A 17,500-nucleotide genomic window follows, 5' to 3' on the forward strand; every position below is an offset into this window, starting at 1 on the left:
GGACCAGTTGATGTACACACCCATGAGTTGTCCTATAGTCAGGCTCGAGTGTTTCTTTATGGCATAAGTAAGTAGCAGCAACAGTAGCGGTGGTAGCAGTGTTAGATGCGGGCCGGCTTGCCAAGGTGGTGCGTGAGGTGACAAGAGAGGCAGGGATTAGCTTCGGCCGTGCCCTTAGAGAGAGAGAGAGAGAGAGAGAGAGAGAGAGAGAGAGAGAGAGAGAGAGAGAGAGAGAAAACCAGCATACTTATGTCACTTAACCACCCTTATGAGCGCCCGCACCGACCACCAGTACTATTACTACTACTACTAACACCAGCACTACTACTACTATTCACTACTACCAACACCACTACTACTAACACTACCTCCACTAGAGACAAGAATATAACACACTTTGGCAGAAGATCCTGAGAATAATCTGAGAACTAAGAGGATGTTTTTATCTTTTTTCACGAATGAATATTACACAAGGCAGGAACAAGTGACAGACAGGGTATAGCAAACGCAACACTACACCATCTACTGATAAGATCGCACATTACAAGGCTCCATATATTCCAACACTTCACCGCCTTATCAGCGCTACACGTAACAGCCTCTAGTGGACGCTACTGGTGTTTCCAAGGGTTTCAAAACAGAATTTAGATTCGACTATAATAACAACAATAATCAGTGAGGTTTGCAAATGGGCCAATATAAAGGTCACGCTATTTTTAAGAACACGAGTCTAGGGAGTAACTAAAACACCAAGAAATTGACAGAAAATGAAAGAAAGAAAATATGAACGTGGTAAGTAAGGACAGCATCTTACAGAGTACGAGTATAAGCTAATATGAATTAAAATTCCCACACGAATGAAGCCAGTACGAGAGTAAAGCAACACGCAAAGAAACACACACAGAACCGGCTGGGAGAGCAGAAGCAAGACAGGAACCCGCACCAGTGACACACGGGGTCTGGCCAACAGCAACAGCAACAGCAACAACAGCAGAAGAAGAAGCTGAGGAAGGAGGAGGAGAAGAAGGAGGAGGAGCAACAGCAGCAGTGGTCATAAAGTTTAACAGCAAGAAATCTGGTGATGATATCAAGGCCAGTTCTTCCTCGCACACTGCCAGACTCCAGATTGTCCAACCGGTGTATCTTCCTCTAGTTAATGCTAATGAAGTGCTCGTCCCCCGCTGATGGGGACCGCCGCACCTGTTACCACCGCCTTTACTGCGTGTCTGGCTTGATAACGGAAGCAGGTGAGCGTGTGGGCGGCGCGGAGTGGAGAAGTAGTGACCCAATGGAGGCGTCGCTGGGGAGTGGCACGCGTCATTATGTTCACAGGGCCTGGCGGTGGTGGTGGCGGTGGTGGTGGTGGTATCCTATATCCTGCCTGTGACTCCGACCTCGGCTTCCTCACCGTGTTGTTATTACTAGCTGTAGTGGTAGTAGCTGTAGCAGTGATAGTGGTGGTGGTAGTAGAAGTTACAGTTACACCAACACTTGTAGTAAAGTACCTTCTTGGTCTTTAGAGTAGTAACAGCAGCAGTAGCAATAGTAGTAGTACTCGTAGTAGTAGTAGTAGAAGTAGAAGTAGTAGTAGTAGTAGTAGTAGTAATAGTAGTAGTAGCTATATCAGTAGCAGCAACAGTAGTAGCAGTAGCAGTAGCAGCATTACCAGTAGCAGCAGCACCAGTAGCATCAGTAGCAGTCAGGGTGGTATATACCATAACTATACGCATACAGTAACTTTTCCTCTGATTTGGATTCATAACACCCCTTCATTCCCCCCACACGGACACACAAACACCCATCCAGTCATCATCCACTCTAACGCCAGCCACCGTTCGCTCACCTAACACCACTGCACTGGCTTCCTTTCCTCTAACCAGTCCACGTCCCTCACCAGAGCATAGCGTCACAGAATCACAAAAGCTCGCAGTGGGTGGCCCTTGCCGTTCCCTCCCCAGAACCTCCTGTAACCTGAGTAAGAAGACCTTGGTGTATTGAAGGTTTCTCTCTCTTAGATTTGCATTCCGAAACTCCTTTACTCTTTCACCACGACTGTTTGCAAAGGCCACGTATATACTTAACCAGATTCTCATTCGTATTTCTCCTGTTAATCCCTTCAGTACCATGACGCGTTTCCATATTCATTCTGATTACTATTTGGTGATTTTATACAGCTTCACAAACTTATGATGGGGGATTAAAATAGTGAAGACTTTGGCCATTAAACTTCTGACCTCCATAGACCCTTCCTAATGTTAATAAAATCGTCTAGTCACACCCAAAACTCAAGGTAAAAATGAGTCCCAGTACTGAAGGGATTAAAACATACAAAAGTTAATCCATCAGTAGTACAGCAAAAATAACATTGAAAACTCGCCTAACTTCAACAAGAAGCTTCTGGGAGTAGTGGATGTCTGGCCAGAAGTGTGTCAGAATGCAGTCCTTGGCGATGCTGGCTTGTGTAACTGAGCGGGTGGCGTTGACGAGGTGCTGGTGGCAAAGGAAGCATGTACTCTCGATAGCCACTGATATCCACGGTGGTCCCTCAAGTCTCAGCATAACACTGGTGCGCAATTAAAGGATTCAACAGAGCATAGGAATGGTTCTTGTGCTCATAGCTACTACCATCGCCGCCGCCACTGCCGCCGCTGCGACTACCACCACCATCACATGTAAAAGAGGAGAAAGACGAGGAGGAGGAGGAGGAAAAAAGAATAAAGACAAAGAATAAAGACATCAAACAAGTAAGCAAGCATTCAATAAAGAAAGAAAAAGAAAAGGGAAAACGCTATTACAGCTACTACTACTACTACTACTACTACTACTACTACTACTACTACTACTACCATTACCATCACCAGCACAAAGAATAGGAGAAGAATGACTATGCAAGGGGGAATACAATGGGAGACAAACAGCAGCAGACCTTGAGGCCCTTACTAGGTTGTTTGTATGACTAACCTACACTAAACAGAGACGGAGCAGGCAAGAGAGAGAGAGAGAGAGAGAGAGAGAGAGAGAGAGAGAGAGAGAGAGAGAGAGAGAGAAGTAAAGTAGCAGGAGACAAGAAAGAAGAAGAAGAAAAGCAAAAGAAGAAGAAGAAGAGGAAAATGAAAAAAAAAACAGCAATGAAAAACAAATCAACACGAAGAAGAATAAAAGAAGAAGAAGAAGAAGAAGAAGAAGAAGAAGAAGAAGAAGAAGAAGAAGAAGAAGAAGAAGAAGAAGAAGAAAAAGGTTCAAATCACATCTCTTCTCGGAAAATCTAATATCTATGCAAACCAAAGTAATGTAGATCAACACAATTATAAGAAGAAGAAGAAGAAAAAGCACAAAAGTAAATACATATCTTGACATTTTATTGCACGACTTCTGATTTAGCCGCTGCCAGTTGTGGACCAAGCTCTCTCTCTCTCTCTCTCTCTCTCTCTCTCTCTCTCTCTCTCTCTCTCATTTTCGTATGTTGTTTTAAGTACCACACGAGGCCGACAACGATATCAAGTTCCAATTTCTATCTATCCTTGGACACTGCACTGAAGGAAGACATGAGATTAGTCCCGACTCCTTGTAGCAGCAGCAGTGGTGGTGGTGGTGGTGGTGGTGGTGGTGGTGGTGGTGGTGGTGGTGGGCCAATTCAAGAGCTTCAGTTTACATGTTATTATTATTTGAACCTTGTTACTTCAGTTAAGAACGCAAAGGAAGCTGCAAAAAAAAAAGTTAATAGGCCCACAAGTGACAGCTTCTGAATTGAAGATGTCTACTAATATTCATCTGTCTGTGTAGAGGAGGAGGAGGAGGAGGAGGAGGAGGAGGAGGAGGAGGAGGAGGAGGAGGAGGAGGAGGAGGAGGAGGAGGAGGAGAAGGAGAAGGAGGAGGAGGAGGAGACAGACGGATAAATTCAAGAAAACATAAAAAAAAGGGCAACTCTTCCACCACCACGATCACCACTACCACCATCACCACCACCACCATCACCACCATCACGACCACCACCACCACCCAGTCAGACAAAGTATCATTCATGCACGAAACAGGTTCTCGGTATGTTACGTGCAAGAACACACACACAAACACACACACACACACACACACACACACACACACACACAAGCACGTGTTTTGACCGTCATGCAATCGACAGTAGCAAGCTGCATGCAAATTTTATGATAATTTTGCCACCTTTGTCTGTCTCTTCATGGCGTGAAGGAAAGAGAGAGAGAGAGAGAGAGAGAGAGAGAGAGAGAGAGAGAGAGAGAGAGAGAGAGAGAGAGAGAGAGAGATGCAAAGATGCGCCGCAAATGAAGAAAGAGGGAGAAGATAGAGAGGAAAGGAAGGAGGGAGAGACCAAGACGCAAGGAAGGAGGAGGAGGAGGAGGAGGAGGAGGAGGAGGAGGAGGAGGCGTCGGCTGAAGGGAGCGAAAGAGGGAGGGAGGGAAGGTGGGAGAGATGAATCCGCTGCTCGCACCCGTGTCAGAGAGAGAGAGAGAGAGAGAGAGAGAGAGAGAGAGAGAGAGAGAGAGCATCAAGAAGTGGAGGAAGATTAGACAAGGAGGAGGAGGAGGAGGAGGAGGAGGAGGAGGAGGAGGAGGAGGAGGAGGAGGAGAAGCAAGAGGGGAGCGAGAAAGATGCTGTGCTGCTGCTAGAGAGAGAGAGAGAGAGAGAGAGAGAGACACACACACACACACACACACACACACACACACACACAACCTCACTAATACTAAAAAAAAAAGAAAAAAAAGAGAGAGAGAGAGAGAGAGAGAGAGAGAGAGAGAGAGAGAGAGAGAGAGAGAGAGAGACCATCACCGCACGACACACACAGGTATAATCCAGACAAAAGAAATCACTCGTATAACGCTTCATTAACTTATAGATGTGGCCAAAGACTGCGACCCTCCACAAGCCAGCTCTCCTCTGACCCCTATCACCGGACAAGGGAAGGCTGGTAATCACAGGAACTTGTCGGCAGCCTCGCGGTTTAGTGCAGTGCAGTACCTCCCTTTCGTCCTGGCCAATCCGACGAGCCCTTATTCAGAAACGCTTCTCTCTCTCTCTCTCTCTCTCTCTCTGCACGACTATTTTCAGAAGCCATAAAAATGATTAGCTGGGTTCTCAAGACTATTTTTTGCTATTAATAACGTAAAGATCATGTTAATTCCTTACTAGAACCTTAAAATTGCCCTTGAAGATTTCTGTCACCTCAACTAGAGCGCTTTGAATATATTGGATATGCGGCGTTATTGTCCTAGAACATTGTCTTAAGTCTATGTCTGGTGCTGTCTGTTGTGCCTTTCTCTTTCTCTCTCTCTCTCTCTCTCTCTCTCTCTCTCTCTCTCTCTCTCTCCCTCCTCCTACCAGCCTTCATTTTTACAGTGACTGGAATTAAGGTCCATTTGGGAACTTTACTGCTAGACGAAATGATAGTATTACGTAGAGAGAGAGAGAGAGAGAGAGAGAGAGAGAGAGAGATGCCTTACAGATATCGCCACGCCACATGACAATCTGACAATTTCTCGACCGTCCTTCCGACCAAGCAACCATCCATGAGTCTGCTCATCCATCTCGATTATCCACTCAACCATCCACCCGAGCATCCAACCATCCACTTAACCACCAGACCATGATGCACTTGACCATCCAACACTCCACTCTGACAAACTAATCCTGCACGACGCCCGACATTAACCCCCCTCAGTACCATGACGAGTTTTCCTTTTGATTCTGGTTACTATTTGACGATTTTATACAATTTCAGAAACTTATGTGGGGATTAAAATAGTGAAGACTCTGGTTATTAATTTTCTGGCCTCCATAGATCCTTCCTCATGTAAATAAAATCGTTTAATCAGACGGAGGCGGTGGCGTAATGAATAAGGTGGTGAGGGCGAGATCAGGCAGACGTCCACGCGTAGGTTCGAATCCCACCAAGTACCGCGTTGAAACTTTGCCATTTGTCGAGTGGTTTAAAGTCACCTACATGGCACCATGCTACCCAGATTCTATAAGTGGTTACACCAAAGATGCGCTTGGTTGGTGATATGGGCCCCTAATATGGGTACCACTATAAATAAAATTGCCTGCGCTAATAGTGGATGGAAGCTTAACAGCACTTCCAATACTCTTCAAGTATACCTACAGACGCTATAGGCCATAACATAAAAAAGACACCAAAAATTCAAGCTACAAATGCGTTCCAATACTAAATAGGTTAACCCGAATATAAAGAACATACCTCGAGCAATAACTAGCACTGACAAGGAGACTCTTGAAGCAAACTCGTCTCGTCATCCACTTGTTTGCTAAATCTAAACCAGAGCAGCGAGAAAGTCGAGAAAATAAATGTTTTGCGTCACTTTCACTGTGTCGTGTGTCCTTCCCTGACCTGTAGTAAGTCTCTCACACTGGCAATTAATTTTGAGCAGGTCACACTTAATACTTTTGGGAGGCAGTGAATGGAGTGTTGCGTGACTTGTTACATGTGCTAGTTCTTATATATTTTATTAAGTCCTCGTTGATTTATTGTGTTTTTTTTTTTTTTTACTTTTACGATGAATGTGTGTCCGACTGTCTATTGCTTTGTTCTTTTTCTCTCTGTCTCTTCTCTTTGTCTTCTAGTTTATTAATTAAGGATTCTTTCTGATTATACTTTTATTAAATCTCATTCATGTCCCAATTATTTTTCTATTCTCTCCTTTTTCTCTCATTACTATCTCTTCTTCATGCTTAAAAATATTCACTGTCTTTCTCATTGTTATCTTCTTTTTATAGTGTCCATATATTATTCTCCTTCTGACATTATTGCTCCTCCTTCTACTTCATGGTGCTCTTCCCTGACGATTAACCTGCCCTGAAAAACGAAAACACACACACACACACACACACACACACACACACACACACACACACACACACACATACACACACCACAGGAGACAAGTCTTCCCTACACCCACGCAGACACGTTAAAACAACACCCGTTCACACGTACTTGAATCTTATGTCTTCCGCCCGTGCCACAGCCCTACCACCGCCGCAGCCGCCGCCGCCGCCGCCCACGGGTGAAGGCGTGTAACACGGATGTTATTCTCTAATCACGACTCGATCATTAGCGTCTGGGACTTAACTTAAAAATCTAGCCCAGAGCGAGCGAGCGAGAGAGAGAGAGAGAGAGAGAGAGAGAGCAGTAAGGCTATTATGATACGTATGAACAGTAAAGAACGATGATATGAGAAAAACAACAAGAACGAAAGATATGAGAAAAAGGAGAATATAAAGAAGAACAAAAGCAAACACAGAAACAAAAAAAAAAAAAACAGGAAAAGTTATCAATCTTACAACACAAAAAACTCGCCAGCTTTGAACATTCACTATCCACACACACACACACACACACACACACACACACACACACACACACACACACACGCACTCAACAAACATACATATCAACCAAAACACAAATTATCACACATATATACTCTCAAAAGGAAAAAATGAGAGAAAAATTAAAAAGCAATATATTACTAGATACTGTAATGATCAGTGGTGATTTAATGGCCATGATAACGGCAGGAATAATAACGTAGCAGATACACCAGTAATAGGCGGCTAAAATGACATAAAGCTGCCTAAGTGAAGTTACAGATGTGAAGTTATGAAGTAATACATGAATAACACTAATTGAGAGAGAGAGAGAGAGAGAGAGAGAGAGAGAGAGAGAGAGAGAGAGAGAGAGAGAGAGAGAGAGAGAGAGTGTGTGTGTGTGTGTGTGTGTGTAAGGGAAGACCAAGGTTTCTTTGCTCAATACATAAAAAAATAAAGAAAAGGAAAAATAAATTGTTAGCTTTGGCGTTAAGGGGAGGAGGAGGAGGAGGAGGAGGAGGAGGAGGAGGAGGAGGAGGAGGAGGAGGAAAAAGAAAAGAACAAGAGCAAGAGCAAGAACAAGAAGCAAAAAGGCATTACTGATATATATATATATATATATATATATATATATATATATATATATATATATATATATATAGAGAGAGAGAGAGAGAGAGAGAGAGAGAGAGAGAGAGAGAGAGAGAGAGAGAGAGAGAGAGAGATGCACGTAGCCCACCTGTTCCTCCGGAGCGCCGTGCCAAACAGGTATAAATAACAGCGGTTCAAATTGAGTCTGCCAAAGTCACAATGAAATATGAACCACTTATTTCCTGCCGCCGCCGAAGTGACTGTCATACGAGAGAGAGAGAGAGAGAGAGAGAGAGAGAGAGAGAGAGAGAGAGAGAGAGAGAGAGAATCATCCATCTCTAAAAATTAGCGACCCTCAGGGAGGCAACGTAGTCCCACGGGAGGAGGAGGAGGAGGAGGAGGAGGAGGAGGAGGAGGAGGAGGAGGAGGAAGAGAATGCAAAAAAAGGAGGTAAAATAGAAAATCAGCAAAATTAAAAAAATAAATAAATAAACGCTTAAAATAAAAAAAAAGAAGACGAATGAAAGAACAAAGAAAGAAGATAATAAGGAAGGAAAATAAATAAGAAAATATATAAGAAACCACGTCAAGAGGAGGAAGAGGAAGAGAAGTGAGGAGAAATAGAAGTAGCAATAAATTCAAATCTTTCAGTTTTTTTTTTTTTTTTACATTTTATCTTCCTTTTGACTTCAATTACTATTATCAACTATTATTCATGCCTTTCTTTAATTTTTTAACACAATATACGACCAAACTATTCATTCCACCCTAATTGAAGTCAGGCTTATTTTCTTACTTTCCTATTTCTATTTTCTCATCATTTTCTCACGTTTCTATAGCAAATTTAATCATATTTTCCCTTTCCATCGTTATATATTCCTTTTTATTGATTTTTAGTATATCCTTTACCACACTATTCACTTTCACTATCAGTAAATTCATGCAGGAGTTAACTTACTTACTCTTTCATCCCTTTCACAGGTAAAATGCTTGTGATTAACTATTTCAGAGTGTCATAAATATTATTCCTCTTAACTTTCCGTCAATGGGTAGAATCTATCATTAAAAGGAAAAGAATAGAAAAAACAGCATTACTAGAGATACAGAGAGAGAGAGAGAGAGAGAGAGAGAGAGAGAGAGAGAGAGAGAGAGAGAGAGAGCAGTGCAATAACACACACACACACACATACACACACACCGACAGACAAACAACAGTAGCTAAAATTACTTACAATCTACAGTAATATCAGTTACTCTTAATGTCAACAAGAGAATACAAACAAGACTAAGATAAGACTCTCTCTCTCTCTCTCTCTCTCTCTCTCTCTCTCTCTCTCTCTCTCTGCGTGTCTCCTGCCAAGCCAAATTACACACGAGGCAGTCCAAGTGAGAGAGTTGCGTGCAGATATTGCGTGCGTGGACGAGTGCCGGGCCTTAGGGGATCAACTTTGGGTGTGGGCGAGGAGGAGGAGGAGGAGGAGGAGGAGGAGGAGGAGGAGGAGGAGGAGGAGGAGGAGGAAGAGGAGGACAAGAAGGGTATGTGGTTAGGCCCCCGGCAATGAGGAACCTTATGAGTCTCTCTCTCTCTCTCTCTCTCTCTCTCTCTCTCTCTCTCTCTCTCTCTCTCTCTCTTTCGTTGTGTGTGTGTGTGTGTGTGTGTGTGTGTGTGTGTGTATGAATATTCTCTCTCTCTCTCTCTCTCTCTCTCTCTCTCTCTCTCTCTCTCTCTCTCTCTCTCTCATTATCTATTTATTTTTCTCTATCAGACGCCAAGATTTAATGAGTCCTGACGAGAGAGAGAGAGAGAGAGAGAGAGAGAGACCCACCCATCCACCACCCACACACACACACACACACACACACACACACACACACACACACACAAAACTTTAATAAACTGATAACACTCAATTTAGTTGCTGGATTCATATTACCTTCTATTTTTTTTTTCCTTGCATCTAATTATTACCACGACCACCACCACCACCACCACCACCACCACCGCAATATACAACACACACATAATAGATAAAAATCGAAGCCAAGAAGTTTGTGATAAGTTTCTGGTGAGTTTCAACATTTCTAGATAAAAAGCTGTAATACTGGCAAGGTGCGTTCGTGAAAGTCTTTACATAAGGGAAGGACAGGAAAAGAAGGGAAGGAAAGAGAAGAACAGAGTCGTGGTACAGTGGAACCATGCGTGCTTTGGGGTGCGAGGGAGGGGTCTCCAAGCGCACGGGTTCGAATCCTGTCCACGGTCCGAGTGTAGGTTGGGCTTCCTCACCCCGAGCAACGGTTTCCTAGCGGGTGGGGTTTCAGATAGGAGGTGCCCCAAAAAGTACCCTCTTTAGCCCATAAATTCCCGTGAAAAGCCCACATGGTATAAAAGAAGACGGCAAGATGGTAGAAAGGAGAAAAAAAGTAATCATAAGAAATGTGAAGAGATAAACAGGAAGATAGGTACAGAAAGAATGAAAAAAGAAAAAAAGGAAAATGAAATGGAAAAACAAAGAAAATAAAGACCTCCTAGATTTCTTATATAGCTCAACCATGAGTTATGAACACCAACTGACTGCCTGATATTTTCCCTTCCTAACTGTGACAACATGACGAAAAAAAAAATTACAGTAGACTCGAGCAATGAATGAGCAGCATACCACACTCATCTCCGTGTACCTTAAAAGACAAGAAGAGCGAACAAAGCTTTAAAAATAAGGACTTATGAATAGGAGATGAAACTGAGGAAACGCCACCTACTATTGAAGTGTTTGTCTTATAGGTGAGGTGGTGGTAGTAGTGGTTGTGATGGTGGTAGTAAAGTAGTAGTAGTAGTAGTAGTAGTAGTAGCACGACACCTAAAAAACACACAATGAAAGTAAATGCAACAAATCTAGCAGTTCGTGAGCAAGAGTGAACGTTCCTCGACACACAGGTTGTAATGTTAGGTTTACGAGATGGAGCACTGAGTTGTAATACGTAAGTTACCGTTAGATATATGAAATGAATGTAAATTATTGTTAGTGATAAGATTTTTACACACACACACACACACACACACACACACACACACACACACACACACACACACACACACACACACACACACTTGCAGCAGCAGCAGGTGTTAGGAAGCGCCAGTTTTCGCCTCACCGTGAGAGTATGCTCAGATTTCTTTTTTACTTCTTTGTTAATGTTCCTCCTCCTCCTCCTCCTCCTCCTCCTCCTCCTCCTCCTCCTCCTCCTTAAGATTTTCCTTCTCATTAGCATCTTCTTCTATCACTTCAAATTTCACAGCAATCTAATGAAAAAAGATATTGCATCCCTCTCCCAAATCTTAACATTCACGTGTAAAACTACTAACATTATTTCATGTGTGTGTGTGTGTGTGTGTGTGTGTGTGTGTGTGTGTGTGTGTGTGTGTGTGTGTGTTTGGTATTTGGTGGTCTGTATTCACACTTCACTGCGAAAACGTCTATTACCCATACCATGCTCTCTCTCTCTCTCTCTCTCTCTCTCTCTCTCTCTCTCTCTCTCTCTCACTACGATTCTTCTTATGTGAAAATAATGGTACCTAACAGCCAGAGAGAGAGAGAGAGAGAGAGAGAGAGAGAGAGAGAGAGAGAGAGAGAGAGAGAGAGAGAAAGAAAGAAACGCAAAACCAAAGTAAAAACTAAGAAACACCGAAGGAAAAGAAAGATTGCAGAGAGAGAGAGAGAGAGAGAGAGAGAAGGGATGAGCCTGGAGGAAGGGAGAGCGGCTGAGAGGGAGAGGGAGAGGGAGAGGGGGAGGCAAAGGAAGAGTACGTCTAGAAACTAATGATTACGTAATTTTATCAGCCACATATCTAAGATGGTCTGTATTTACGCACATAAGGTACAGACCCCATCCTTGCCTGCCTGCCCGTGTGTGTGTGTGTGTGTGTGTGTGTGTGTGTGTGTGTGTGTGTGTGTGTGTGTGTGTGTGTGTGTCTAGCCATGAAGTTAACATTTGTTCAGCCTTGAGATCTTTTCCTCGTGTCAAGTCTTTCAGTCTGGAGGTTAGCGACCAAAGATTAATGAAGGAAGGAGTATGGGTGAGGATATATGAAAGAAGGACAGGTTACTGAGTGCAGGGAGATGCGGAAAGGAAGGAGGGTCAGTGAAGGGGGATGAATATGTGTGAATATGCGAAAGGAAATTACTGAGCAAGGAAATGCGACAAGGAAAGTAATTTGCGAGTATATTGGTGAAGGACACGAAGGTAAAAATATATGAACGATTGATTAAACGTTAGTGTACTCGTAGGAAGGGAAAGAAAGGTGATGATGAATTAAAGAAAGAAGATGAGACACGAAAGGAGAATCAAAGTCAAGTGAAGGAGTAGAAGATGACAGAGAGAACAATGCTGAAGGAAAGACAGAGTGTACAAGAGGAGAGACTAGATGAAGGAAGGTGAATGACAGTGAAGAAAGGAAGGTGAGAAAAGGATGCGAAGAGAAGAAAGATAACAATGCCCTTCATAATCTTCCGTAACAGTTTAATTACACTCTTACTTTCACAGTGCACAGATACTAAAGGAGGAGAGAGTAGATGAGAGAAGGTGAATGAAAGCGAAGAAAGGAAGGTGAGAAAAGGATGCAAAGAGAAGGAAGATAACGATACTCTTCATAATCTTCCTTTTACTTCCTTACTCTCTTTCTCTCTTCTCCCTTCTTCCACTCCCAATCCCTTAAAATACGACAATAAGGAAAGAAACTGCTAATATGAGTTACATTTATCATCTTTATACTTCCTCACAAATTGTAAAGCATTCAACATTCACTTATAACCAAAACCACTTAAATTCCCCATGAGTATTAACCAGACACACGAAAAGAGATGGAAACTTCGTATTTGTATGACCATAGCAGTTGTGGTATCATCGTCATCACCATTCATTACTAAAGGACAAAGAACTCCCAGCAAATAACCATACACACTGATACTCACTATACAACGTGGAAAGATGTCATTTGCGATACCAACACCACAACCATCACCACCACTATCGCAGCCATCACCACCACCATCACCACCACTACAAACGCCCTCTCTCTTTTCTGATCTGAAGGACTAAAAGCTTAAGAAACACCTCCCACAGAGAGAGAGAGAGAGAGAGAGAGAGAGAGAGAGAGAGCAGCGTCATGCCTCTGTGGCCAGATTTACTGACTCATTACTGGGAGAGAGAGAGAGAGAGAGAGAGAGAGAGAGAGAGAGAGAGAGAGAGAGAGAGAGAGAGAGTGTGTAGGAGGAGGAGGAGGAGGAGGGAGAGGAGAGGGAAGAGGGAGAGAGGAATCCTTGAGGAGGTGAAGAGGGGAGCGACGCAGCAGGAGAGATGAAAGGAGGGAGGGAGGGAGCATGGGAAGGAGGAAGAGGGGGAGGGAGCATGGAGGAAGGGAAGGAAGGGAGAGGAGACAGAGGGAAGGGAGAGGGAAGAAAAAGGGGAAGTGGAGAAGTGGAGCGCTGCAGGAGAGAGAGAGAGAGAGAGAGAGAGAGAGAGAGAATTAACACTGCATTGCTTCCTCCACATAATCTACAAATTCTCTCAAAACGTTGATTCAAATGTACAACTTCTATCTTTCTATCAACAAAGTCCTACACACGAGTAAATTGGAAGGTGATGACTAAATACACACTGAATCAGCAACAACTGCACTAACGAGGACGAGAATAAAGTAGAAGGTAAACAAGAATGAAACTTTGATTCGTAACCCCTTCAGTACTGGGACGCATTTCTACCTTCAATTTTGTGTGCTATTAGACTATTCTACTATTGACATTACGAAAGGTCTATAGAGGTCAGGAGATTAATGGCTACAGTCTTCACTATTTTAATCCCCCCACATAAGTTTCTGAAGCTGTATAAAATCATCAAATAGTAAGCAGAAGGAATATAAAGATGCGTCATGGTACTGAAGAGGTAAAGCCTTTCGTCGTCTCATCTCGACTAGACTTAACAAGCTCCAGTAGCAGCTAAAGGGCTTATCAAGGGCGTCTTCATGATCCCAGTAGTATTCTGACAATTTAACGCAATTACTCTACATCACTAATGGAAAGAAACACCCCATGATAAATTAACTAGCCTTAGAAAACTGTCCTCATGAGATAAATTGCTTACAGAGCTGATTTTTTCACATCACACAATATAGGGACATTTGCGGCCTCAGGATCTCCCAGTGAGCAGGGTAACGGTGATTTTGTTGTCCAGCAGCGCCCGCACTCTGGAACGTCTTACGAACTATTTTGAAACACCCAGAAACTATTTTTTGGGGGGATTCTCATGGGTATTTTTGCCATTATCAGTGCAGTTTATGGTTAAGCTTTCCTTAGAATCATGAAAAACATGCATGCAGACTCTACTGACTTCAAGTACAGTTTGATAAGTGTTAACATGTGATTCTGAAGCGATTGAGGATCTAGTCTTCTTACATTTTTACCCCGCTACGCACCGATCCCACCACCGGACACCCAGTTCCTAAATCAAAGGCCTTACAAAATAATAGCACTAAAGAGAAAATAGTTGCAGATACATGGAGGTAATTATAAGTTTTGGAAAACAATTGAAGTTAGTGGGACCGAACAGTTTGGGAATGTAGTCCTCTTAGGTTCATATTCTGAAAACTTTAGTTCCAGTTTAAGATGCGCGTGTTTTAAGGACGTTTATATGGTTGTAGTGACAGATTAATAAGACTTCCACATAAATTATTAACAGGAGCTTACTAATGAGAAGCTGGTTAATCAACTATATGACCATTGCAAAGACTTGTGGTGAAAGATCGAAGCGTTTCTAAATACAGGCCTTAGTAACACAGTGAGTGAGGCCGCGACGCACCGCCCCTCCGCCCGCCCAGCTCCTGATACCAGAATTGATGGTCGCGCCGTCCCGCTAAGAGGAAGTGCCCCAAGAGGTCTGCCCCTCGCCAGGCGCCCGGCAGCGGGGAGGCGCCGCGGGGTCCGGGAGGGAACAGAGGCCAGCAGGAGAAAAATGGAAGTCAGGCGAACAAATAAAGGTTATGTGTTTGATGTAAAAAGGAAAAGAGCTTTGGAGGTAATTGCGTTGGAGAGAAAACAGTTGAGATACTAGAAAAAAAAATAGAAAAATGAAACTTACTCGAATAAGCAAAGGAATCCAATGCAGAAACGAAAAGAGTTCTCGGAAATAACTGCCTGAGAGAAAAACAAACTTGAGATGCACGGAGAAATACTCAGACCGTGACTTACAGAGATAACAATAAATCGGCGATAATTCAAGATAAACAGGAGGAACTACTGACGAAAATTAATTTATGATAACGTCAACAGAAAGGACAAAATAAGGCTGATGATTATGAAATGGCACAAAAAAAACACAAAACATATACAGAACATCGGTTAGAGACGTTAAGAAAAATCACATAAGGTAGAGAGAGAGAGAGAGAGAGAGAGAGAGAGAGAGAGAGAGAGAGAGAGAGAGAGAGAGAGAGAGACGGCAGGCAGAGAATAATAGTTGTAAGCCAGATGGTAAAGATAGCGGCGTCATCACCTACTGGGAGAGGAGGAGGAGGAGGAGGAGGAGGAGGAGGAGGAGGAGGAGGAGGGCGGAATAGGGACGAGACGGAAGAATAACTGGAAAAGGGGAGAAAGCGGAGGCTATAAGAAGACAAGAAAAGGAAAGAGAGGATGAAGGATGGAAGATAGAAAGGAAGGAAAGATAAAGAGGAACACGAAAAAAAAGGAGAAATAAAGGAAACTGGCGAAGGAAAGATGGGTGGAACAAAATACAGAAAAAGCACCAATAGAAGAAGAAGAAGAAGAAGAAGAAGAAGAAGAAGAAGAAGAAGAAGAAGAAGAAGATAGTGATGATGAAGAAGGAATGACAAAGCAAATGATTTGTTCCTCAGCTCTCTCTCTCTCTCTCTCTCTCTCTCTCTCTCTCTCTCTCTCTCTCTCTCTCTCTCTCTCTTTTCAGGGTGATCAGTGCTGAAGAGCGCTAAGATTATCTCCAAGTGATCATCAGGAGGAGGAGGAGAAGGAGGAGGAGGAGGAGGAGGAGGAGGAGGAGGAGGAGGAGGAGGAGGAGGAGGAGGAGGAGGAGGAGGAGGAGTTCGCAAATATAAGTAGCGAAAAAGAAAGATTAAGGAAGATTACGGATAAAGATAGTGAGTAAGCCGCTACTAATTGTCTCTCTCTCTCTCTCTCTCTCTCTCTCTCTCTCTCTCTCTCTCTCTCTCTCTCACAGTGGGTTAGGTGGAAGCCAATTTAGGTATCATTCATTCATCAAGAAGACACGTACTGCATCTCTCTCTCTCTCTCTCTCTCTCTCTCTCTCTCTCTCTCTCTCTCTCTCTCTCTCTGACGTGATTGATGCTCCATTTTTATCAGCATCCCCCGTACAGTTCCTCCTTCACTCCTATCTTCACTTCATCAAAACTCAACCCCCAGTCACATTCCGGCCCCTGAAGGTTGGCTGGCCCCGCATTCTAAGACGCTTTGTTCCCTATAAGAACCATTCCCAAAGGCCACAGAGACAATTAGGCCAGTTCCCATGCGTGGTTCTCCTACTGGTGATGCAGAATACTTGTTAAACCATCACTGGAGTCACGTACACATCCTCAAAATTCTCCTGTTACTTTTAATGGAGCTGTTGCAATTGTGACACGAGCCGAGGCTAGACAAGACCATGCAGGAACGATCAATATGAGGAACAACGCAAGAATTCTTAACGGTTTAGGGGCAAAGTGACTGCCATACTCAGAAACGACTGGCTCTCTAACCACGACAATTTTTCAAGTCCCCATAGACGACTAGCCGAGTTTTTAAGACATTTGCTCCTTATAATCAACTAGAAATCTTGCTAATCCATCACCAGAATCATAAAAAAACATGAGTATCTTCAACTAAAGCCTTCAAAAATAGTCGTGGTGATAGAGCAAAGCGTTTCTGAATATGGGTCTTATAGAGAGGCGAGGCTGTGTTAGGAGGAGGATGCTGATGGAGATACAAGAGCTAAGAAAAATGTTGAAACGGATGCAGTAAATAGAAGACATGATCGTAATGGTGAGTGACTGAGAAGGGCGCAGAAGAGCGGGCGAGTTAGTGAAAGGCAAAACTAAGGAAGATATTTTCACTTTAGCATGAAGCGAAATGGATAAAATGTACAGAGATGAATAGTGAATGATTATCCCACTGATGATGATGATGATGATGATGATGGTGATGATGATGATGATGATGATGATGATGATGGTGATGGTGATGATGATGGTGACTAAACTCTTCTTACCTAAGGATGTTCTCAAAGGCCACGTCTTCTGAAATCAAATAGAGAAAACACAAATTAGGATAAAAGTACGAGCGAGGATAGAAGAGTGAGAGAGAGAGAGAGAGAGAGAGAGAGAGAGAGAGAGAGAGAGAGAGAGAGAGAGAGCTCCGGGCAGACTGTAAAATGAGTACGCTGAGTCGGGACAAGTTTTTCACATCCCGCTTTTTTCCTCTCTCTCTCTCTCTCTCTCTCTCTCTCTCTCTCTCTCTCTCTCTCTCTTATATATATA

General features: G+C 43.2%; 1 protein-coding gene across 4 annotated transcripts in view; it reads right to left on the bottom strand.

Annotated features, from left to right (window-relative positions):
* LOC123504059 (protein bowel-like) overlaps window positions 1-17,500 on the bottom strand; it is a 49,486-nt gene that overhangs the window by 12,315 nt on the left and 19,671 nt on the right. For 2 of the 4 annotated variants that reach the window (XM_045254324.1, XM_045254322.1), the window contains exon 2: window positions 17,233-17,260. The exons of 1 other annotated variant lie outside the window; for it this stretch is intronic. The gene's annotated coding sequence lies outside the window, so the exon portion shown is untranslated. The remainder of the gene's footprint in view (window positions 1-17,232; window positions 17,261-17,500) is intronic. One more of the 4 variants, XM_045254323.1, reaches the window with a different exon arrangement.

The sequence above is a fragment of the Portunus trituberculatus genome, chromosome 15 (genome assembly GCF_017591435.1).
Source record: "Portunus trituberculatus isolate SZX2019 chromosome 15, ASM1759143v1, whole genome shotgun sequence".
Taxonomy (NCBI): Eukaryota; Metazoa; Arthropoda; class Malacostraca; order Decapoda; family Portunidae; genus Portunus; species Portunus trituberculatus.